The sequence below is a fragment of the Pseudophryne corroboree genome, chromosome 3 (genome assembly GCF_028390025.1).
Source record: "Pseudophryne corroboree isolate aPseCor3 chromosome 3, aPseCor3.hap2, whole genome shotgun sequence".
Lineage (NCBI taxonomy): Eukaryota > Metazoa > Chordata > Amphibia > Anura > Myobatrachidae > Pseudophryne > Pseudophryne corroboree.
In genome coordinates, this window is record NC_086446.1 from 685,475,812 (window position 1) to 685,501,725 (window position 25,914).

Consider the following 25,914-nt stretch of genomic DNA (forward strand, 5'->3'; position numbering starts at 1 on the left):
TGCGGGATAACTACAGGGGCCAAACTACTGTGGGCATTACTACTGGGGGCTAAACTACAAGGGGGGCATAACTACAGGAGCTAAACTACAATGGGGCAAACTACAGGGGGGCATTACTACTGGTGGCTAAACTACAAGCAGGCAAACTACTGGGGGCATTACCACTGGGAGGCTAAACTAAAGGGGGAGGGGGTAAACTACTGGGGTCATAACTGCAGGGGCATTACCACTGGCGGCATAGCTACTAGGGCGCCAAATAACTGGGGGCATTACTACAGGCAACATTACTACTGGGGGCAATACGGGCATTGCATAAGGAGCACCACTACTATGGGGTCTATATAAGGGTCACTACCAGTACAGTGGACATTGCATAATGAGCGCTGCAACTGTGGGCATTGTATAAGAAGCGCCACCTCACATGCACCGAAGCCGCACGCAAATGTACTTGCCCCTTCCATGGTGCCTCCCCTATCATTTTCTTCTGGATCCGCCCTTGCAACCCAGCACTCAGCAACAGGAACTTCCACTTTTGTTGTTGAAATGCTTGGTTTGTTTGGGCCCCCATAAAACTATTTTTTGGGGAAGGACTACCTCCAATCACTAATGAGGAGGCTGATGATGAGGGTGTTAATTGCATAGTTTTGTAAATATACATTTTATAAACTTTCCTCAATGACGTGTAAGGTGGTACCGAGGTGGTTAACATCCCTACTTCTACAAACTTTGGTCTCACAAATGGATCAGATGCCTTCACAAATGTTGTCAGGATTTGGGTAAAAATAATCCCACACTGAAGAGGTGGCTTTTTTGGTTTTATGCCCAGGTATCACAATGGCTTCCTTTGTTATCACAGACAAGAACTGCTGCACTGGGGGCTGACTTACACAAACAACATCATCCTCAATAGTGTCAGTACACAAATGTACCCCTCATCCTGTTCCACAATTGCATCCTCAATTTCTATTATATCATCATCACCATCTTTACTTGAACTGCTCATCACCACATTTGCAGATGGTCCAGAAATGGTGGAAGGAGGCTTCTATACAAGTACAGTATCAGCAATGTCAGACTCACACATGGACACCCCTAGACTCTCCTCAGGGATTTGTGAACACACAGTTTGTTCTTCAGCCTTAGTGTTCTTTTTTTTACATTGATTTGTCATTTTTATATGTGACACATCTACTCATTTAACAGTGTGAAAGTTTTTGATTTCAGGTGCCCTTTCCTAAACTTTCTGTCCTCTGGATCACCTTTTCTATATGTTGTAGTACTATCATCATGACTGGCAGCAGCCATGACACTAGTACTTGGTTGCTGCTCCTGCTCTTCTATCAACTGATTGTGATCCATACCGATTCAGTGCTTATGATTATGTGGACACAGTGAGGTAAGGCACACACATGTTGTACTAAAAATAAAAAAACAACTAAAATATAATTGTATTATTTTGCACATTTATTGGCAAGTTGCTCAATCAGATTGTGATGTCACTTAGGTGCTAAAAGGGAGGGGTAATTCGGAGTAAGAAAAACATTTTGCTATCCCTAATGCACACTGAGTGAAAAATAACACTACATAATAATCAGATAATACAGAGATCTTGGTTGCATATATCTGCAGATATAGGGTTAAGCCTCCAGGCCGAACAACAAGGCATCTCTGTCACTGGGGGTCCCTAACACTAGGTATGGATCCGAGGTACAGGACCCCATTATGTCGGCACAGGCTGGACATCCCAGGGCAGCACACAGGTGAAAATTAGTAGGGGTTAATAAGAAGCACATAAGTGCTATATAAGTGAGAAGTGTTATTAAAATAATACAAAATATATACAATGTGATAGGGAAAAATATAAGTGGTAATGAAGTGCTAGGGTGTGCCAACCTGAAGCAGCCCAGCTACACCAGTAGGGGAGTACCGCACCCCAAACCCACCCTATAAATAATTACAAACATGTCTGGGTCTAATAGCCCAGTGTAAGGCCACATGATAATGGCTCCTACAGCATCTGAGAGCCAGCTTACCTGGAGACACCCCTAACTTCTCCAATGGCACTCTGGAGTCAGCAATCCCTCCTAATGCTGACCCATCCATGCCTCTCTAACTACAATACACATTTATTGGCAAGCTGCTCAATCAGATTGTGATGTCATTTGGGTGCTAAAAGGGAGGGATAATTCTGAGTAAAAAAAAAAAATTGCTATCCCTAATGCGCGCTGAGTGAAAAATAACAATACATAATAATCAGATAATACAGCGATCTTGGTTGCATATATCTGCAGATATAGGGTTAAGCCCCAAGGCCGAACGGCAAGGCATCTCTGTCACTGGGGGTCCCTAACACTAGGTATGGGTCCGGGGTGCGGGACCCCATCATGTCGGCACAGGCTGGCCACCCCAGGGCAGCACACAGGTGAAAATTAGTAGGGGTTAATAAGAAGCACATAAGTGTTATTTTTCACTCAGTGTGCATTAGGGATAGCAAAATGTTTTTTCATAATTGTACTATTTTTTTTACTTAAAAATTTTTTTTTCCAAAAATTACCACTCACCGAGGAGTCACAGTGCTTATGTGACATGAACGCAGTGGAGTACAGAACACGCAAGTTGTATTAAATAAACAATAATAGTATTATAGTATTATTTATTTACTTACTTGAGTTTTTGTTTTAAAATGACCACTTGCACTGCGTTTCCACAGGACTTATATTTATGTGAACGCAATCAGATATGGCCTGAGGAGTCACAGTGCTTATATTTAATTATGCGAGTGCAGTGGGCATGGTACCTACACCACACACCAGTGGGGGATGGACAGCTAGTTCAGCTCAGCAGCATTGGGGTGGATGGACAGATAGGTCAGCTCAGCTCAGCAGCATTGGGGTGGATGGACAGATAGGTCAGCTCAGCAGCATTGGGGTGGATGGACAGATAGGTCAGCTCAGCAGCATTGGGGTGGATGGACAGATAGGTCAGCTCAGCAGCATTGGGGTGGATGGACAGATAGGTCAGCTCAGCCTGAAGTGGACAGATAATTCAGCTCAGCACAGGTATCAGAGGCACACAGCTCTCCAGTGTCTGCTATGAAATGCCATCTGAGTCACTGATGCAGGCACTTATATCGAATTCAAGACCCATGATATTCAACACCTGGATAATGAAGTTTTGCCTCAATTTGGAATCCGAGCCTGGCCGGAAAACCCAAACTGGGGCACGGATTCTCAGATCTCTGAAGATCGCGTGGGCTCGTTATATAAAAGAGTACAGTGCTCCTGCTAACCTTCAAGACATTGCTCCAGTGCTCTCCATAAATGTATGAACATTTAAAAAAATTAGATGGCTGCAATCAGAGTCTTAAGTAATCGTGACCGTGTATTAAACATCAAAGCCATAATAGCTAGATTTTCAGGTCCATTCAAGCCCTTTTGTATGATGCCTTCACAAGGGTGTGGCGCTGAAACGCTGACTGTGTGGCTTTGATGCTTAATACACCCTCTCCCCCCATTCCAGTCTCTCCATTACTATTGACAACACCATTATCTCCCCTGTTCCCTAACTCCGCTGCTTGGGTGTCACCCTTGACTCCACCCTCTCCTTTTTTCCCCCACATTCAATCTCTAGCTCAATCCTGTTGGTTCCAGGTATGCAACATCGCTTACATCAGGCCGTTCCTCTACCAGAATGCTACCATTTAGCCCGGAATTCCTCTCACTCACAACCATTCGTCTTTTCCAGTGGCTCTACTCGTCTCTTCCAGTGGTCCTGCTATTCGTTGCTATTGGAGACAGGTTCCATCCTTCGCTGATTACTCCCTCACTCACCTTGCTTCCCAGATTTACTGTGCCCTGAGAATTATGGTGCAATGTTATGCAATGTTCTGTGCACCCTGTAATGTCCTACTGTTGTCGCATGCTGTATGAACGGCATTGTGGACCACTTGTAGTAATAATAATAATAATAATAATAATTACTTAAGACTCCGGGTGCCGCCATCTCATTGTTTAAATTTTATATATATATAAGATTTGAGATAAATATGCAGGGTTGTATTTTAACTTTAGTTTCCATCTTACTGTCACATGTATTTTTTCTAGTTTGCTATAGCATTTAGCCATTAGTTCTGTTACATGTAATGCCTGGAATCTGTATTGTTTTGGAAAAAGACGAGGCTATTTTTAAAATTCTCAGCTAACCTATTTTACTGTGATTCAGCTTCTCTTTCTCCTATTATCCCCATTTTATGTTTTTTCTGCTGGTGAACTTGGCAACTTGTAAATAGCGTGTGTAGGTGTACACAGCGAGGGCACGAAGCCTCTTTGCCACCCACATGCTCTCTGGAGGTGCTCAACAAAACAAGCAGCATTTTGTGAAGGATAAAGAAAAATCATATACGTAATAAATGTCCCTCTTCCTCCTATGTCTACAACACTGCAGAATGCTCCCCTCCCACTCTTGCAGCCACGCATGATCCTGCACTACACACAATGCCACTGATGAAAAATGATGGAAATGGAGATAACTGATGCAGTTTATGGAACAACTTCCATTTTTTACACTCAAGCTCAGGGCTGTGAGTTCTGGAGGATCATGGGATTGCAGGAGCTGGGAGGGTAAAGGTGGGTACACACTAATAGATATATCTGCAGATCAATTGATCTGCAGATATATCTATGGACGGATCGAGCAGTGTGTTCAGCATACACACTGCTCGATCCGTCAGGGACTGACGTCATGAACTGGGCGGGCGTGTACACACGCCAGCCCAGTTCAGCTGTCAATCACCGCCGGCCGCCGCAGCATGTGTACGGGCGGTCGGCCGACCGCCCCGTACACACACAGCAACGCGCCAATATATCGGTAGACGAAGTTCACAGATGTATCGACCGTACACACTGGCCGACGGTCCCGCGATAAATCGGCCGTTCAAGAGAACGGCCGATATATCGACCAGTGTGTACGGGCCTTAAGTCTCTCCCAAACTGCCACGATATGAGTCTATTTTATTGTTTCATGTTACTTTGTACATGTAAATGTAAGTAAATTACAGTGATGTGCATAGCTTCAAGGTATTGAGGCAGAAGGCATGAGGGCTGGCAGTATTGACAGACGCTATAGTTGGTATATAGGCAATGGCGTGTGATGGTGAACAGTCAATACGACAGAAAAAAACTTAATCAGGTCTTTGGTTTATTAACCAGGCAGAACAGATTTGTAGGATGACACTGGCTTAATGCAGTATATATGTACAACGGGTACACAGAGCACATATAATGAATGTACCAGATGCAGCCAGTTACATATAGGTGGTGGGGGTGTGACAGGCACTTTGTGAACAAACGGGAGCACACACCTGTGTGTATAATACAGTGGTGACAGTGGAGTATACGGTGGTATGTTTGGTATTAGGAGACTGGTGGCCGGAATCCCAGAGGTCAGTATACTGACCCCGGCCCGGGATCCCGGCCGCAAAATGCCGGCGGAAGGTGGCGAGCGCAGCGAAGCCCCTTGCGTGCCCAATGGCTCACTACGCTCAATGTGCAGTGGGAATACTCCCTGTTGGTCGCCATGCTGACTGTCATGCTTTCCCCCGCTCAGGATTCAGGCATAGGTATAGTGATCGGCAGTCACATAAATGCTCCCCAGTGGTATAGTGGTGTGTCGTGGACACCCAGGAGAGGGAATAGTCCCTGTTAGTCGACATGCCGAATGTTGGGCTTTCCCCCGCTCGGGATTGTATAGTGACAGCCGGTCACATAACCCCTACCCAGTGGTATAGCGGTGGTGGTGCAGTGGTACTTGCAGGGTCACTGGCCTCAATAACGATGTCTCTCTCCATTATGGGGACTCTCAGGTATATGCCCTCTGCATGTCTCCCAGCCTCCAGACGTCACCAGGGATTCTGGGCACCAGAACTGAAAAGGTTACCTCTACATCACTGTCCCGGCTTCCACTTTATAAGTGCTATAGCCTCAGCTGCTGCTACCCTGCAATTTTTCCCTTCCAGGTCTACTCTTGCTGGCTGGCCGCTGCCACGGTACTGACAGCACCTGACATGTCAGTCATTTGACTGTTATTCAGCTAGCACTGCCCTTACGCCTGGGACCCAGCTCTCGGTCGGACTTAGGAAGCGATGAGGAGTGGCTGTCCTCAACCACTGGGCTGGCTTCCTATCCTGAATGAGCTAGGCAGCTAGATGACACATATATAAAATATAGGTTCAAGTTCAGAACATGGGACTCCCAGGGACGTGCAGTCAGAGGAGGCAGGGGAGGCAATGCCTCCCCTGTGATTATTATTAAAATAATACAGAGAATTTACTTATGACACATATTCTGTGTCATAAGTATCTTCTTTATTTAATTCTAATAATTTTCTTGCCTTAAATGACTTTGGGAGGCACTGATAGCTGTGCCTCCCATACATAATGGGAACGGGGACAGAGCGGGGGGCGGGGCCAAGCACTGAGCTGTAAAAGCCCATTGAAAAAGATGCTGAAAACGGCACTGAAACAAGTGCCTCGCTGACAGGGACACCACCCCTATGTCAGCAAGGTACCTGTGATTGGACAGCGGATCCAGTGCTGGATCCGCTGTCCAATCACCCACATGCGGTGCTGGAGGCGGCTGGTCCCGGCGGTGACTGGAGGTAGCCGGGAGCAGCGGTGGCCCTGAAGTGAGTGCGGCTCTCCCCTGTCCTCCTCCGCCGGCTCCGTCCACCCGCTCACAGTAGCAGCAGTGGCCCTGAAGTGAGTGCGGCTCTCCTCTGTCCTCCTCCGCCGGCTCAGTCCTCCCGCTCACAGCCAGCAGCATCCGGTTAGTCAGTCTGTCTCTCTCTCTCTCACTCTATCTCTCTCGCCTTTTCCCCCTCCTGTAGATTAACGAAGTTTGTAAGTATAATTTCTCTTAAGTCCTAGAGGATGCTGGGGTCTATTTTAGTACCATGGGGTATAGACAGTTCCGCAGGAGCCTTCGGCACTTTAAGACTTTTCAACAGTGTGAACTGGCTCCTCCCTCTATACCCCTCCTCCAGACCTCAGTTTATAAAATGGGCCCAGGAGACTTTTCAACAGTGTGAACTGGCTCCTCCCTCTATGCCCCTCCTCCAGACCTCAGTTTAGAAAATGTGCCCAGGAGACTGGATGCACACTAGTGTAGCTCTACAGAGCTTTGCTGGAAAAAGACTTTCTTAGGTTTTTTATTTTACAGGGAAGCTCCTGGCAACAGCTTCCCTGCTTCGTGGGACTTAGGGGGGGGGGGGGGGGAGTAGGAACCAACCTCTCAATTAGTTAATGGTTCTGCTTCCGCTGACAGGACACCATTAGCTCCTGAAGGGTACTGAACACAGCCCAAGCCTGGCCAGCGTTCACTCCAACAGCTCTGCCGCCACCCCCTAACAGAGCCAGAAGTCAGAAGGCTGGTGAGTCCTGCAGAGAGGGGATCCTCCGGTCATCGTTGGCGGCATACAGGTACACGCGCAGCGGCAGGACGCTGCGCGCCAGGACGCTGCGCGCCATGTCTCTCAGCACAAGGGTGCTGAGCGTGGGAGGGGCGCTCTGAGGGCATGTTTTAAAACCTTACTCTCACTGGCAAAAAGGGTACATACATGTACAGCTGCTGATGTGCCATCCACAGCCAGTATAAATATTACATTGCTGAGGCTGAAGGGCGGGGCTTCTCCTCAGACTTGCCAGAACACTCACTGGGTGCCATTTTCTCCTGCAGAAATTCCAGTGTGAAGCTCCTGAATGCTGTTTCTCCTCATGACAACGCTGATACAAGTACAGGGTGTTATACAAGGGGCAGAGAGTGTTCATTATAATAGGTCTGTGGGCCTATTATTGCTATATGCGCTGTAAGTGGGTAATATTTCCACAATTCACAATAAGGCGCAGTGTGTGGACTGGCAGATCCCTCTGTGTCTCTCTGACAGACTTTAGTGTGGATCTGTCCCCAATAGCTCCCCTGTGTGATAGGGGTGTGTGTGTGTGTACAAGTGTGTAACACGTCAGACATTGGGGAGGGATCTTCCCAGGAAGAACCCATTTTAGATGCACAAGAAGGTAATGTGGGGCCCTTCCCTCTCAGAAGGAGCCGGAGTGGGTGAGAATGTTCTCTGAGTCTGAACAACAGACTAAATATTGGAGGCAGTCTGTGGAGGATGCACTGTTTACTGACCCTTCCATATCATCCACCTGGGTCCCATCCAGTTCCCAGAAAAGGTCTCTGGCCCAGATAATGCAAGGGGACACAGACACAGATTCCGACTCTGACGTCGACACTGTGGATTTGAGAGGGGTAGACCCCAAATTAGCCAAAAGCATACAATGTATGTATAGTGATGAGCACCGGAAATTTTTCGGGTTTTGTGTTTTGGTTTTGGGTTCGGTTCCGCGGCCGTGTTTTGGGTTCGAACGCGTTTTGGCAAAACCTCACCGAATTTTTTTTGTCGGATTCGGGTGTGTTTTGGATTCCGGTGTTTTTTTCAAAAAACCCTAAAAAACAGTTTAAATCATAGAATTTGGGGGTCATTTTGATCCCAAAGTATTATTAACCTCAATAACCATAATTTCCACTCATTTTCAGTCTATTCTGAACACCTCACACCTCACAATATTATTTTTAGTCCTAAAATTTGCACCGAGGTCGCTGGATGACTAAGCTCAGCGACCCAAGTGGCCGACACAAACACCTGGCCCATCTAGGAGTGGCACTGCAGTGTCACGCAGGATGGCCCTTCCAAAAAACACCCCCCAAACAGCACATGACGCAAAGAAGAAGAAAAAGAGGCGCAATGAGGTAGCTGTGTGAGTAAGCTAAGCGACCCTAGTGGCCGACACAAACACCTGGCCCATCTAGGAGTGGCACTGCAGTGTCACGCAGGATGGCCCTTCCAAAAAACACCCCCCAAACAGCACATGACGCAAAGAAAAAAAGAGGCGCAATGAGGTAGCTGTGTGACTAAGATAAGCGACCCAAGTGGCCGACACAAACACCTGGCCCATCTAGGAGTGGCACTGCAGTGTCACGCAGGATGGCCCTTCCAAAAACTACTCCCCAAACAGCACATGACGCAAAGAAAAATGAAAGAAAAAAGAGGTGCAAGATGGAATTGTCCTTGGGCCCTCCCACCCACCCTTATGTTGTATAAACAGGACATGCACACTTTAACCAACCCATCATTTCAGTGACAGGGTCTGCCACACGACTGTGACTGAAATGACGGGTTGGTTTGGACCCCCACCAAAAAAGAAGCAATTAATCTCTCCTTGCACAAACTGGCTCTACAGAGGCAAGATGTCCACCTCATCATCATCCTCCGATATATCACCGTGTACATCCCCCTCCTCACAGATTATCAATTCGTCCCCACTGGAATCCACCATCTCAGCTCCCTGTGTACTTTGTGGAGGCAATTGCTGCTGGTGAATGTCTCCACGGAGGAATTGATTATAATTAATTTTAATGAACATCATCTTCTCCACATTTTCTGGATGTAACCTCGTACGCCGATTGCTGACAAGGTGAGCGGCGGCACTAAACACTCTTTCGGAGTACACACTTGGGGGAGGGCAACTTAGGTAGAATAAAGCCAGTTTGTGCAAGGGCCTCCAAATTGCCTCTTTTTCCTGCCAGTATAAGTACGGACTGTCTGACGTGCCTACTTGGATGCGGTCACTCATATAATCCTCCACCATTCTTTCAATGGGGAGAGAATCATATGCAGTGACAGTAGACGACATGTCCGTAATCGTCAGGTCCTTCAGTCCGGACCAGATGTCAGCATCAGCAGTCGCTCCAGACTGCCCTGCATCACCGCCAGCGGGTGGGCTCGGAATTCTGAGCCTTTTCCTCGCACCCCCAGTTGCGGGAGAATGTGAAGGAGGAGATGTTGACAGGTCGCGTTCCGCTTGACTTGACAATTTTCTCACCAGCAGTTCTTTGAACCCCAGCAGACTTCTGTCTGCCGGAAAGAGAGATCCAAGGTAGGTTTTAAATCTAGGATCGAGCACGGTGGCCAAAATGTAGTGCTCTGATTTCAACAGATTGACCACCCGTGAATCCTTGTTAAGCGAATTAAGGGCTCCATCCACAAGTCCCACATGCCTAGCGGAATCGCTCTGTGTTAGCTCCTCCTTCAATGTCTCCAGCTTCTTCTGCAAAAGCCTGATGAGGGGAATGACCTGACTCAGGCTGGCAGTGTCTGAACTGACTTCACGTGTGGCAAGTTCAAAAGGTTGCAGAACCTTGCACAACGTTAAAATCATTCTCCACTGCGCTTGAGACAGGTGCATTCCACCTCCTATATCGTGCTCAGTTGTATAGGCTTGAATGGCCTTTTGCTGCTCCTCCAACCTCTGAAGCATATAGAGGGTTGAATTCCACCTCGTTACCACTTCTTGCTTCAGATGATGGCAGGGCAGGTTCAGGCGTTTTTGGTGGTGCTCCAGTCTTCTGTACGTGGTGCCTGTACGCCGAAAGTGTGCCGCAATTCTTCTGGCCACCGACAGCATCTCTTGCACGCCCCTCTCGTTTTTTAAATAATTCTGCCCCACCAAATTCAAGGTATGTGCAAAACATGGGACGTGCTGGAATTTGCCCAGATTTAATGCACACACAATATTGCTGGCGTTGTCCGATGCCACAAATCCACAGGAGAGTCCAATTGGGGTAAGCCATTCTGCGATGATCTTCCTCAGTTGCCGTAAGAGGTTTTCAGCTGTGTGCGTATTCTGGAAAGCGGTGATACAAAGCGTAGCCTGCCTAGGAAAGAGTTGGCGTTTGCGAGATGCTGCTACTGGTGCCGCCGCTGCTGTTCTTGCGGCGGGAGTCAATACATCTACCCAGTGGGCTGTCACAGTCATATAGTCCTGAGTCTGCCCTGCTCCACTTGTCCACATGTCAGTGGTTAAGTGGACATTGGGTACAACTGCATTTTTTAGGACACTGGCGAGTCTTTTTCTGAGGTCTGTGTACATTTTCGGTATCGCCTGCCTAGAGAAATGGAACCTAGATGGTATTTGGTACCGGGGACACAGTACCTCCAACAAGTCTCTAGTTGGCTCTGCAGTAATGATGGATACCGGAACCACGTTTCTCACCGCCCAGGATGCCAAGGCCTCAGTTATCCGCTTTGCAGCAGGATGACTGATGTGATATTTCATCTTCCTCGCAAAGGACTGTTGGACAGTCAATTGCTTGGTGGAAGTAGTAAAAGTGGTCTTACGACTTCCCCTCTGGGATGACCATCGACTCCCAGCAGCAACAACAGCAGCGCCAGCAGCAGTAGGCGTTACACGCAAGGATGCATCGGAGGAATCCCAGGCAGGAGAGGACTCGTCAGAATTGCCAGTGACATGGCCTGCAGGACTATTGGCATTCCTGGGGAAGGAGGAAATTGACACTGAGGGAGTTGGTGGGGTGGTTTGCGTGAGGTTGGTTACAAGAGGAAGGGATTTACTGGTCAGTGGACTGCTTCCGCTGTCGCCCAAAGTTTTTGAACTTGTCACTGACTTATGATGAATGCGCTGCAGGTGACGTATAAGGGAGGATGTTCCGAGGTGGTTAACGTCCTTACCCCTACTTATTACAGCTTGACAAAGGCAACACACGGCTTGACAAATGTTGTCCGCATTTCTGTTGAAATACTTCCACACCGAAGAGCTGATTTTTTTGGTATTTTCACCAGGCATGTCAATGGCCATATTCCTCCCACGGACAACAGGTGTCTCCCCGGGTGCCTGACTTAAACAAACCACCTCACCATCAGAATCCTCCTGGTCAATTTCCTCCCCAGCGCCAGCAACACCCATATCCTCCTCATCCTGGTGTACTTCAACACTGACATCTTCAATCTGACTATCAGGAACTGGACTGCGGGTGCTCCTTCTAGCACTTGCAGGGGGCGTGCAAATGGTGGAAGGCGCATGCTCTTCACGTCCAGTGTTGGGAAGGTCAGGCATCGCAACCGACACAATTGGACTCTCCTTGTGGATTTGTGATTTCGAAGAACGCACAGTTCTTTGCTGTGCTTTTGCCAGCTTAAGTCTTTTAATTTTTCTAGTGAGAGGCTGAGTGCTTCCATCCTCATGTGAAGCTGAACCACTAGCCATGAACATAGGCCAGGGCCTCAGCCGTTCCTTGCCACTCCGTGTGGTAAATGGCATATTGGCAAGTTTACGCTTCTCCTCCGACGATTTTATTTTAGATTTTTGAGTCCTTTTTTTACTGATATTTGGTGTTTTGGATTTTACATGCTCTGTACTATGACATTGGGCATCGGCCTTGGCAGACGACGTTGATGGCATTTCATCGTCTCGGCCATGACTAGTGGCAGCAGCTTCAGCACGAGGTGGAAGTGGATCTTGATCTTTCCCTATTTTTGGAACCTCAACATTTTTGTTCTCCATATTTTAATAGGCACAACTAAAAGGCACCTCAGGTAAACAATGGAGATGGATGGATACTAGTATACTTATGGATGACGAGCGACTGCCGACACAGAGGTAGCTACAGCCGTGGACTACCGTACTGCGTCTGCTAGTATAGACTGGATGATAATGATATAAAAAATATATATATATATCACTACTGCAGGACAGGTATATATTGTATAATGACGGACCTGCTGGACACTGTCAGCACTGCAGACTCCTAAACTACTAGTATGAAGAAGATAGGAAAAAAAAAACCCACCACAGGTAGGTATACAATTATGGACGAGCGACTGCCAGTGCCGACACAGAAGTAGCTACAGCCGTGGACTACCGTACTGCGTCTGCTAGTATAGACTGGATGATAATGATATAAAAAATATATATATATATCACTACTGCAGGACAGGTATATATTGTATAATGACGGACCTGCTGGACACTGTCAGCACTGCAGACTCCTAAACTACTAGTATGAAGAAGATAGAAAAAAAAAAAACCACCACAGGTAGGTATACAATTATGGACGAGCGACTGCCAGTGCCGACACAGAGGTAGCTACAGCCGTGGACTACCGTACTGCGTCTGCTAGTATAGACTGGATGATAATGATATAAAAAATATATATATATCACTACTGCAGGACAGGTATATATTGTATAATGACGGACCTGCTGGACACTGTCAGCACTGCAGACTCCTAAACTACTAGTATGAAGAAGATAGAAAAAAAAAAAAACCACCACAGGTAGGTATACAATTATGGACGAGCGACTGCCAGTGCCGACACAGAGGTAGCTACAGCCGTGGACTACCGTACTGCGTCTGCTAGTATAGACTGGATGATAATGATATAAAAAATATATATATATATCACTACTGCAGTACAGGTATATATTGTATAATGACGGACCTGCTGGACACTGTCAGCACTGCAGACTCCTAAACTACTAGTATGAAGAAGATAGAAAAAAAAAAAAACACCACAGGTAGGTATACAATTATGGACGAGCGACTGCCAGTGCCGACACAGAGGTAGCTACAGCCGTGGACTACCGTACTGCGTCTGCTAGTATAGACTGGATGATAATGATATAAAAAATATATATATATATCACTACTGCAGGACAGGTATATATTGTATAATGACGGACCTGCTGGACACTGTCAGCACTGCAGACTCCTAAACTACTAGTATGAAGAAGATAGAAAAAAAAAAAACCACCACAGGTAGGTATACAATTATGGACGAGTGACTGCCGACACAGAGGTAGCTACAGCCGTGGACTACCGTACTGCGTCTGCTAGTATAGACTGGATGATAATGATATAAAAAATATATATATATCACTACTGCAGGACAGGTATATAGTATATAATGACGGACCTGCTGGACACTGTCAGCACTGCAGACTCCTAAACTACTAGTATGAAGAAGATAGAAATATAATGAATGACGGACCTGCTGGACACTGTCAGCAGAATGCGTTTATAGAATAAAAAAAAAAAACACCACACGAGTGTTTAACTTTTTCAGGCAGACAATATACTGGTGGTCACTGCTGGTCAGTCACACTGGCACTCTGGCAGCAAAAGTGTGCACTGTTAAATATGTACTCCTGCTATAACTGCTCCCCAGTCTCCCCCACAATTAAGCTGTGTGAGCAGTGAGCACTACTCAGCACAGTCAGATATACATAGATGATATTATCATGCAGCACACTGAGGCTGAGCACAGATATGGTATGTGACTGTGTATCGTTTTTTTTCAGGCAGAGAACGGATTATATTAAATAATAAATAAAACTGGTGGTCACTAGTATAATTATCAGCAAAACTCTGCACTCTCTGAGTACTCCTAATGCTCCAGTAAATCAAGTGTCTCACTCTCTATCTAAACGGAGAGGACGCCAGCCACGTCCTCTCCCTATCAATCTCAATGCACGTGTGAAAATGGCGGCGACGCGCGGCTCCTTATATAGAATCCGAGTCTCGCGATAGAATACGAGCCTCGCGAAAATCCGACAGCGGGATGATGACGTTCGGGCGCGCTCGGGTTAGCCGAGCAAGGCGGGAAGATCCGAGTCTGCCACGGACCCGTGTAAAAAGCGTGAAGTTCGGGGGGGTTCGGTTTCCGAGAAACCGAACCCGCTCATCACTAATGTATGATAGTTGCTATAAAGGAGGTGTTGGAGTTTCCTGAAACAACACAGGTTCCAGAGGAAAAGGATTATTTTAAATTAAATAAAAAGCAGGTTGGGACTTTTCCTCCTTCAAAGGATTTGAATGCGTTCTTTGAAGAATCCTGGCCTAACCCTGAGAAAAAATGTACCCTTCCCAGAAGGATACGTGTAGCGTACCCTTTCCCTGAGGAAGACAGGCACAAATGGGAGACACCCTCAATGATAGACACCTCAGTTTCTCGGCTGTCTAAGAAAATTGTTTTGCCTGCCCCTGGTTCAGCCACTTTAAAAGATCCACCTGACCGTAAATTAGAAACAACCCTAAAATCCATATATACGGCTAACGGAACGGTGCTCAGGCCCACCATTGCTTGTGCGTGGGTAGGTAACGCTGTGGAAAAATGGTCTGACAACTTGCTTGTTAACATAGAGAGAAGCCCTCTTTGGAGACAAGCTGGATGCCATGATTTTAACAACTACATCAGGCAAGTCAGCATTTCTGCCTTCCGCAGCTGCTCCACCTAGGAAAGGATTTCATATTTATACGATGCAATCCTTTCGGCCCAACAAGTCCGAAAAGGCAAAGGGTACCCCCTTCTTCGCAGGAAGAGGTTGAGGAAGAGGTACAAAATGTACAACACCATCAGGCTCGCAGGAGCAGAAGTCAACAGCTACTTCTGCTAAGACCTCAGCATGACGCTGGGGCTCCCCTGCGGGAGTACAATCGGGTGGGGGCACGTCTTCTGTCTTTCAACCAGGTCTGGGTTCACTCAGATATGGATCCTTGGGTATTGCAGATAGTATCCCAAGGGGTACAAATTGGAATTTTAGGACCTTCTCCCATGCCGATTTTTCAAATCAACCTTACCAGCTTCTGTTCAGGACAGAGCAAAAGTGCTGAACGCAATACAGAAATTATGTCAAGACAACGTAATTTCCTTAGTTCCTGTGTCACAACAGGAAAAAGGGTTTTATTCAAGCCTGTTTGTAGTGCTGAAACCGGACGGCTCGGTCAGACCGATTTTAAACTGAAAGACTCTGAATCTTTATTTGAAAAGGTTCAAATTCAAGATGGAATCCCTGAGAGCGGTGATATCCAGCTTGGAGGAAAAGGAATTTCTGGTATCGATGAACATCAAAGATGCTTATTTACATGTTCCCATCTACCCGCCGCATCAGGCATACCTGAGGTTTGCGGTGCAGGACTGCCACTACCAGTTCCAAACATTGCCTTTCGAGCTCTCCACGACTCCGAGAATATTCACCAAGGTGATGGCGGAGATGATGGTTCTTCTTCGCAAAAAAAGGAGTCAAAGTCATCCCATACTTGAACAATCTCCTCATAAAAGCGAGATCCAGGGAGAAACTAGTGCTGAACATTGCACTTTCCCTGACGGTGCTTCAACAGCACGGTTGGATCATAAACCTTCCAAAATCACAATTGGAACCCACAATGAGGTTATCATTTCTGGGAATGATATTGGACACAGAAGCACAGAAAGTATTCCTACCAGTGGAAAAGGCTCTGGAGATCCAGAGGATGGTCAAACAAGTTTTAAAACCAGCACGCGTATTGATTCATCAGTGCATCCGCCTGCTGGGGAAGATGGTAGTGGCCTACGAGGTTCTACAATTTGGCCGATTCCACGCCAGGGTGTTCCAATGGGACCTACTGGACAAGTGGTCTGGATCGCACCTACACGTGCACCGGAGGATAATCCTGTCTACAAAAGCCAGTATTTCACGCTTGTGGTGGCTTCAAAGTTCTCACCTCCTGGAGGGACGCAGGTTCGGGATTCAGACTTGGATCCTGGTGGCAATTTTCATTCCGGGAGTGGACAACTGGGAAGCAGTCTTCCTCAGCAGACACGATCTCCATCCAGGAGAATGGGGCCTCCACCCACTAAGTCTTTGCAGAGGTAGCAGATCGTTGGGGCGTTCCTCAAGTAGATATGATGGCATCACGTCTCAACAAGAAGCTTCAGAAATATTGTTCCAGGTCGAGAGACCCACAAGCAATAGCAATGGATGCACTGGTGACCCAGTGGGTGTTTCAGTCGGTGTATCTATTCCCTCCACTTCCACTAATACCAAAAGTTCTCAAGATCATCAGAAGAACAAGGGTTCGAGCAATTCTCATTGCTCCACACTGGCCAAGGAGGGCTTGGTATCCAGATCTTCAGGAGTTATTACTGGAAGATCCTCAGCCTCTTCCTCTTCGCGAGGACCTGCTTCAGCAGGGGCTGTTTGTTTATCAAGACTTACCGCGGCTGCGTTTGATGGCATGGCTGTTGAGCACCAGATCCTAGCCCGTAAATGTATTTCCAATGAAGTCATTCCCACACTTATTCTGGCCAGGAAAGGGGTAACGTCCAAACATTACCATCGTATTTGTAGAAAATATGTATCTTGGTGTGAATCCAAGAAGTCTTCTGTGGTGGAGTTTAAATTAGGACGTCTTCTCCTATTTCTACAGGCGAGTGTGGATGCTAGCTTGAGATTAGGGTCTATCTAGGTCCAAATTTCAGAAACAGTTGGCTTCCCTTCCTGAGGTCCAGACGTTCATGAAGGGGGTTCTGCGCATCCAACCTCCCTTTGTGCCTCCTGCGGCGCCATGGGATCTTAATGTGGTGTTGCAGTTCCTTAAATCAGACTGGTTTGAGCCTTTACAAGAGGTAGAGTTGAAGTTTCTCACTTGGAAAGTGGTCATGCTGTTGGCCTTGGCCTCAGGCAGACGAGTGTCTGAATTAGGGGCTCTGTCACACAAGAGTCCTTATTTGATTTTTCATGAAGATAGAGCTGAACTGCGGACGCATCTGCATTTTCTTCCAAAGGTTGTGTCTTATTTCCATATCAACCAACCTGTGGTGGTGCCAGTGGCTTCTGACACCTCAGCCGTTTCAAAGTCGTTGGATGTCGTCAGAGCGTTGAGGACTTATGTTGCAAGAACGGCTTGGATAAGGAAAACAGAATCCTTGTTTGTCCTCTATGACCCCAACAAGATTGGGGGTCCTGCTTATAAGGAGACTATTGCGCGCTGGATCAGAGGTACCATTCAGCATGCTTATATCACGGTAGGATTGCCGTTACCGAGTTCGGTAAAGGCCCACTCTACAAGGAAAGTGGGTTCGTCCTGGGCAGCTGCCCGGGGTGTTTCGGCATTGCAAATTTGCCGAGCAGCTATTTAGTCAGGGGCAAACACATTTGCTAAGTTTTACAGGTTTTACGTTTTGTCTTTTTACACAGGTTCTTATGTGTTAAGATGTTTTACAGCAGTTGCTGTTGTGTTATGCATGCACGTTAGCATGGGTTATGTTAAAGGCCATGTTAGGCGACATGTTTTTGGTATGGTGTGAGCTGGTGTGAATCTCGCCACTAGTTTAATGTAAATTTTTCTCTCGAAGTTGTCCGTCTCCTCGGGCACAGTTCCTATACTGAGGTCTGGAGGAGGGGCATAGAGGGAGGAGCCAGTTCACACTGTTGAAAAGTCTTAAAGTGCCGAAGGCTCCTGCGGAACCGTTTATACCCCATGGTACTAAAATGGACCCCAGCATCCTCTACGGACTACGAGAAAAGGATTTACCGGTAGGTAATTAAAATCCTATTTTTCATTTTTACAGGTACCCCTATTGGATTCTACATGGACAAGTGGACGTGATCGGCGTGGAATGTAGGTAAGTAATCTCTCTCTCTCATTTTTACAGGTACCGCTATTGGATTCTACATGGACAAGTGGACGTGATCGGCGTGGGATGTAGGTAAGTATGTGTGAGTGTGTGTGTTTTAAGAAATTTGTACTGTCACTGTGTGTGTGTCTTGTTTTTATTTGGGTAATTTATTTGTTGTAGAACTACAGGTACCAGCGGGCCCGTTATTTCCCCGCATGCTGGTACTTGAGGTTTTCCAAGTACCAGCAAGCGGGGGAGGCTTACTGGGCCTTGTAGTTCCACAACAAAAAAGATTATTCTTTTTTTTACACACTTATGGCTATCAGCCCGGCACCCACCCCCCAGGGCTGCTGGGGACAGCCTCGGGTTTCACCCCTGGCCCTTGGGTGCCTGGAGGGGGGGAACCCTTGATTTAAGGGGTCCCCTCTCCTCCAAGGAACCCCAGCCAGGGGTGACTAGTTGGGGGGGGGGGGGGGCGTAATGCCACGGCCGCAGGGGCCTACACAAATGTGTCCCCCGGCTGTGGCATTATGTCCCTGGCTAGTGGAGCCCGGTGCTGGTTGTCTAAATACGGGGAACCCCTGTCCAATTTCCCCCCCCAGTATTTAAACAACCAGGACCGGCTCAAAGAGCCCGAGGCTGGTTATACTTAGGAGGGGGGACCTCACACGTTTTTTTTTTCATTGTTTAACCCATTCAGACCATTCTCCATTAAGTTAATGGAAGCCCTGGACAACAAAATTGCATTCATGTCCTCCTCCCACTCCCTTCCCAGTCCCAAACACTAATTTTTATTTGTTTTTCTATAAAAATGTACCATGTATCACAAGTATGATGAGCAGGCAGGCAGCGGGCATTGGCGGCATCGGACTGAGATGCAAATTAGTGGTGGAGGGCTGGGTCAGTTGATGGTGGGCGAGTTTGTAAGCCATTGGCGGTGGCAGCGGGCATCAGCTCAGAGGCAGCAGCGGGCATTGGCTCGGCGGCAGTAGGGGTCATCGGCAGGATTCGGCGGACATTATGGCTGTATTGCCTCACCAGCCAATGACCTCACCGCACGCCACTGGACTCCCTGGGTTAGCATAACTAAACTGTTTCAGAACATAATTATATTTGTTTGGAACATTAAAATGTCTTGCTTTGCTCGCCATGCTTCAGGCATGGTTACTATTTCCAATTTATGTCTATGTGGAGAGTGTCCTGTGCCAGTTCACTTATGCTAGCCCAGGAGCTGAACTAGTGCTAGAGACTTGGATCTCTCCTTTGTCCTTACCCTTCCCCAGGATAATTTCAAGTGGCATGTAGACATGTATGAAGTTGGTAGACAACTTTGCCTTAAGGATTTCTTTGCAAGCAATGCTTCGGATAATATGAATGTCCCTAGTCTTCAACATGGCCAGGCCAGGACCCAACTCAAACAACTAAAGATATTTGACCGTCCCATCCTTAACTCCTCAATTCAAACCTTCATGAAAGTCCTGAAAAGGTACATGGTTCTGTCATGAGCCACTGCTGTGGCTCATTCCTGTATGTATTCTGTGTAACTACTGTACAGCCTATCTGCTGTATGTGTGGTCTGAGCTATCAGATAGCTAGGCCATTACCTTGTGTTATCTGTTTCTATTGGATCAGCATGCCATGTTTTCCTGCATTCTCTGTGCATTTGTTATTCCTGCAGGTTCCCCGTGTGTTCAGCTTCAGCTGCAGTATAATTAGGAGTTATGCTAATAACATCCTGTGCTTTGTAGTATATACATATTTTTTGTATTAAGATTATATTCAAACCTTTGCATTGTTGCACTCATGTACATTTGGTTATTTCTCTCCCATTGGTAGTCACGCTAGTATTAGTTAGCTTTCCCCTTATTTACTCTCAGTCGGTGCCTTGCTATATTGTAAGATCTGGGGGCATCGGAGTCTGGGCGGACGTAATTCGCCCATTCAAACGCGCCTTCATTAGGAGAAGACTAGCTCTGCAGGCACCAACTGACCACTGGGGGGAATAACGGAGTCAGTGGTTAGGGTTGGTGTATCTGCGGTATCCATATCTAGCCGCAGCCTCACTCATGAGTACTGGAATTCTCTAGTTGCCACCCACACCCCTGAGTTCCAGATACTCAGTTCATAACAGGTTCCCTTGATAAGCAAAAACAATCATGCAGAAATATAACTATAAATAAGGCTTTAGTCATCAAATCATTACAAAATGACACCAATCTTGTCATCAGGGCAGCAGATAAAGGTGGCAGCATTGTTCTGCTTAACCGTGACTATTATATTGAGGAAGTATTGTGCCAACAAACCAGAACAGACTGTAACATAAAAATGGACTATGACTCTACATGGAAATATAGATGGATAATTGATGGAGTGATATCAATGGGGATGACAATGGTTTAATTTAGAATGTAAGCTCTCACAAGCAGGGCCCTCAACCCTCATGTGCTTATCCCTCTCAATACTTAAACCATCTTCAACGGCACCAAATCGCATGGTTTTCTGCCACCCTGATACTTATGTCAGTGCCACCGGCTGCTGTAGCTATGTTTATTTACCCTGTACTTGTCCTATATTGTCTTCAACTGTAAGTCACTATTTTCCTGTTTTAATTATTTTATTTAAGTACTCTGTAATTGGGCGCTGCATATCCCTTGTGGAGCAATATAAATAAAGGATATTAATCAATCCTGAAATGGCTGAGTTTCTATATCAGCCACACCCCAAAATTCCAATTCCCTACACCATCCCAAAGGTGCATAATTCCCTGACACAACCTCCGGGGAGACCAGTAATATTCGATAGTGACTCCCTGTGTCAACCACTGTCTCAGTTAGTTGATTTTTACAGCCATTGGTCTGTAATATAGACAGTTTCACCTCAGACACCACCGACTTTTTAAAGAAAGTTGAATAATATATCAGGTCTGAATGCTCAGTCTCTACTCGTCACACTTGATGTTTAAAACCTCTATACCAATATTCCCCATGATTTGGAGGTGTAAGCATGTCAGGACTATATTACAAACAATTCTTCCTATAGTGGTCCACCCATTGAATTCCTGCTACTTCTCATGGAGATCATCTTGAATAAGAATTACTTTCCTTTTGAAAACTGTTTTTATTTACAGAAGGAAGGAACAGTGATGGGGTCTAGCATGGCCTCATGATATGCAAAAATAATTTTTGGCCACTTACAAGCAGGTTCACATGTCTGGCAATTGTACATACTGTACAGGGATGATATCCTGTTCTATGCACGGTACATTGATGACCTATTTCTCATCAGACAGGGTGAAGAAGAGGAGGGACATCGAGAAGGCCTTCCAGACAATTTTACAGCTCAGATGGGAGGACCTTTGATAATGTCGATATTATCTTAGACCGTAAAGCTATACCTCTAAATGCACTTTTACCGTGGAGCCGCTATGGCCGCTAGCCTGAATACACGTGCTACGCACTTTGTACACTATTTGCGTACAGAGTCCCACACATGGTACGTACTTGGCGTACACACGCCGCGCTGAGTGTACAGAGTACACACAGCGTGCACACACACAATTGATAACCTTTAAACCTTGTTAATGATACAATGCAATGATATGATTACACTTTAAACCCTTAGCAGCAAAGTACTGCAACGATGTTATACCTTAAACCTTAAGTAGCGCTGACGGTACAAAGTACCCGCAGTGCATACACCTTATCAATACTTATATACCTTATACAGATAAATACACTCTAAAACCCTTGCAGGAAAGTGAAGACACAATACCGATTTGTAGTTGCAACCACAGGGTTCTTAGGCCACAGTGGATTATTCCAAAAGGTAAAACAATACAAATCATACACTACAGGCTAACAAGATAAATCTAAACAGAATAATGGCTACAGAGAATGTACATACGTGAGAATGTTCGCAAGCGCAACCCGGCCGGTCCTCCGCTAGTCAGATAGAAAGCGTTCAGAGTCTTCTGACCGGCCAGGCAACAATGGGCGTTTTATACACAACTTACATACACAATACAATGGTAACTGTAATCTCATTGTCCATTGGACACAGGGATGTGTCTTTACATTACAGAAGAGGTCATAGGTGGATTTGAATAGATGGGCGATGTCTTTCCCCAACTGCTCTTGTGGGTGGTATCCTCTGGATTCCCGCCGCATACATAATATACAGTAAATGCAGTTAATATCTATATTCTACTTTTGCACATAACTATACGCAGGAACATGCGATCTTTCTCTAACCAACACCGGAATGTTACCCTCAAAATACCCTACAGCTGGATACTAGACATCACCTTCCAACCTTTATCTGACCCTTCCTATCATGCAAAGGCGAATCTCTTAGTCCAGGAACTGTTTAAACTATTAATACTCGCTGATGTGGTGTAGGGGAGTTATATCTAAAATGTACACTATTTGGGTTAAATATGTAATGTTCTAATAACCCTCTACGTGCTCACAAACTCTGCCGTAAATACCCATATCACGCGCATGATCGCCGGAGCGATCCTACGCAAATTGCAGATATGTGCACGCACGGAGGACTGAGTGCACGAGCAGCGGGCATGTGCATGGGGTTAGTACAAGGCATATGCATTACAATATTTTTCGACTTTAACAGTCCACCCTTTGGCAGTCAACAATAACTGCCACTATCTAAACATTAAACAGAAAAATATACAATACAATATCTACAGATGGGTGGATAAAAATATACAATACATTATCCATAAAATGATTGGATGGTAGGAGGAGAGGAGTAGGCGGGAAATGTATGACCTAGTGGGATAGTAAAAGCATGTATGTATGAAATCCATGTCTGAGGGGCATGTATCATTGTGCCGTATATGTTCTAGATAAGCTTCGAGGTATTGCGAAGTATACATTAAATCCTTCTCATCCCATATTAAGGGTCTGTAAGTGGGCCAACAAACACTACCGAGCTCTTTTCGGCTTCTCGTTCCAACAAATGGGGTGCACATTTAGTTGTTGATACATGGAGGGGGAACACATGTGAATGCTAATATATGTATATATATCCCCTGCCGTCTATGTGTGTCACTACCTGAAGGTTGTAGAGATGAAGATAAAACACGTATCACAAATACAATCACATAACATTTGTGCAATTGTTCTTGGGTGTTGATCGAAGTCTTGTCCGGATGGGTGTATTTTTGCTGAGTGTGTTCATTAAAGTCTTTTCTGGATGGGTGTATTTTTGCTGAGAGTGTTCATCAAAGTCTTTTCTGGATGGGTGTATTTTTGCTGAGAGAAAAACAGAGTAAAAACGGGTGAAAGAAACGGACCGTGGATTCACGTTTTATCACAACATTGTCTCTATTGATGGGTCATAAATTAAATCAGTTGCTGTAACAATGCCCCCGCTCCTCAAACTCATCACTTTGGTACCGCGCTTGCGCCGCGTTAAAATTCGAACACACCTAAATATCAAACCAATCATTATGACAACTCCCAGGATACAAAGGAGAAACTTTCCTACACTCACGATAACATTTTGAGCCCATTCTCCTAAACCTGAGAACCAATTGCGTGGGTTCAACCATGAGACCCAGCCGGTCAGTTCATTACTCACAGCAGTAAGGGTAAGGTTGTGTCTCCTCCGAAACTCCCACTTCAACTGCAGGATATCGTCCATCTTTTGATCTATGACCTCGGTTGGGTCATCAGTGCTGTTTGTAATGTACGTGCAGCACTTCACACCATACTGAGTTGCTAAGGTGACACAGTACCCGCCTGTCACCGCTGTGATATAATTTAGAACCATCCTGTGCTGGATCAGTTCCGTTTTGTAAGCTTGCAACTCCCTCCCTGTATACCTGAAGGTGTCATCATACATCTCGGTGATATTATCTATCAGGTTCGCTAGCGCATGAATATACCTATAATTTATAATTCCTCTGGCGGTACGGGTGATATCTAACGCGAGTAGGAATTTAATCCCGGTGGATTCGTGGATCAAATCAGAGGCTGCGTGCTCTGTCCTATCTATAAGGTGTCTCTTAACGATGTGTTCATAGTGAGTGTGAGTGTAAGTAGCTTGAGCATTGCGGTGAACGTCTTTCATCTTATTATAGGTTATGGTCATAACTTCTGGCAACACTCTTCCAATGTAACACAATCCCTCTGAGTTTGGGGCAAGCCACTTATACGCCTTCCTCCCGCATATGAATCCCGCATCATCGGGGAGAACATATGGGACAGAATATGACATTACCATATTGCAAACCTTCCAAGTGAAAAATCCTATCCCTAACTCTCTCATCTGTTCAGTACACGTATCAGGCTGTATGATATGCGCATAGTACCCTGGTGATACTTCTCCAACCCGCATGGTCCTACTTCCTAGAGTATACCTGTACCGAAAATACCTTCCACCGTCGGCTATTTGGCGTATAAGTTCAGAGTCTACGGGCATTCTGTCGGCTCTGTGTGAAAATGCCATGGTTTGGTTATTCCATGTCACTTCCCAATTTCCCGGCTTTCGGGAATTGGAAATGTTGAAACATACTAAGGATCTATCCACATGATATTGGTGGAGCTTCAAACTAGGGGGCCTAGAAATATTACATTTCTTGTCCACCGGTCTCCCACCCCTTAATTCAAGTACCTCATCTATTGTTAAAGGATACGGTACTAGTCCTGACTTGCTCTGACCTTGAGGTACTCTTGAGCACACCCAGCATTCTGTTTGGTTTAAAACCTTACCCACTAATGAGTGATAATCACTCAATGGATGACGGTCCATGTTGATATTAAGGCTGGACTGACATCTCTGGATGCACCCGTCCTCAACTATGTTTTCACAGTTTCTACAAACACAATTTTCCTCAGCCAATAACCCTTCACAGTGCCTCCTAGTTTCTTGACTACCAGATCGTTTTCTGATACTCGCCTTTGCTCGGTGGATGTGTTGCTCTTGAAATTCTACAAATCCGTCCTTGTCATCAGAACCCATTCCAGATCCTTTCTCGACCTCTCTGGTACTCTCACCGAAATAGACTGCTCTGGTCAACAACAGGGTCAACAGGAAAACCCGGAATGCAGTCTCTTGGGGTAAGTCCATCTTGCTAAGGGGAGAGAAAAAGGAGCAAGGAAGGGGGGGGGGGGAAGAGGGTAATGGGAGATGGAGAAAATAATAAAAAGGAAAAAGAAATTTGGTGCGACAACCGCCTCTGGTCTTGTAGTTCTCCATGCTCAGGTGCCGTGACAACAGTCCTGCCTCTCAACCTTCCCGGAACAGACACTCCAGTGATACGATTTCCTCTACACTCTGCTCTTTGTCACGGGCTCTCTCTGGGTCAGCGACCTTCTTACAGTGGGACAAGTGGACCCAAGTCTCTCTCTCGGCAACCTTTAATGCTGTTGTGCTGGTTAGTAAGACTTGGTACGGTCCTTCCCACCTGTCAATGAGGCAACCTGAGCGTAGAAAATTTTGAATCATTACATAATCCTCAGGTTCAATGTCATGACAATTACTGTTTGGTAGGTCAGGAATCACCAGCTTTAGATTTCTGTTTTGATTTCTCAACTGCTGGCTCATCTTAACCATATATTTTACAGTCACCTCATTATTGCATTTCAAATCATCCTGGGGG

General features: G+C 46.0%; 1 long non-coding RNA gene across 1 annotated transcript in view; it reads left to right on the plus strand.

The window, feature by feature from the left end:
• The window catches only part of LOC135056604 (uncharacterized), a 99,616-nt gene that overhangs the window by 24,525 nt on the left and 49,177 nt on the right, over positions 1-25,914 (plus strand). Inside the window, exon 2 of the long non-coding RNA XR_010244024.1 lies at positions 1,225-1,396. This is a non-coding gene — a long non-coding RNA (uncharacterized LOC135056604). The remainder of the gene's footprint in view (positions 1-1,224; positions 1,397-25,914) is intronic.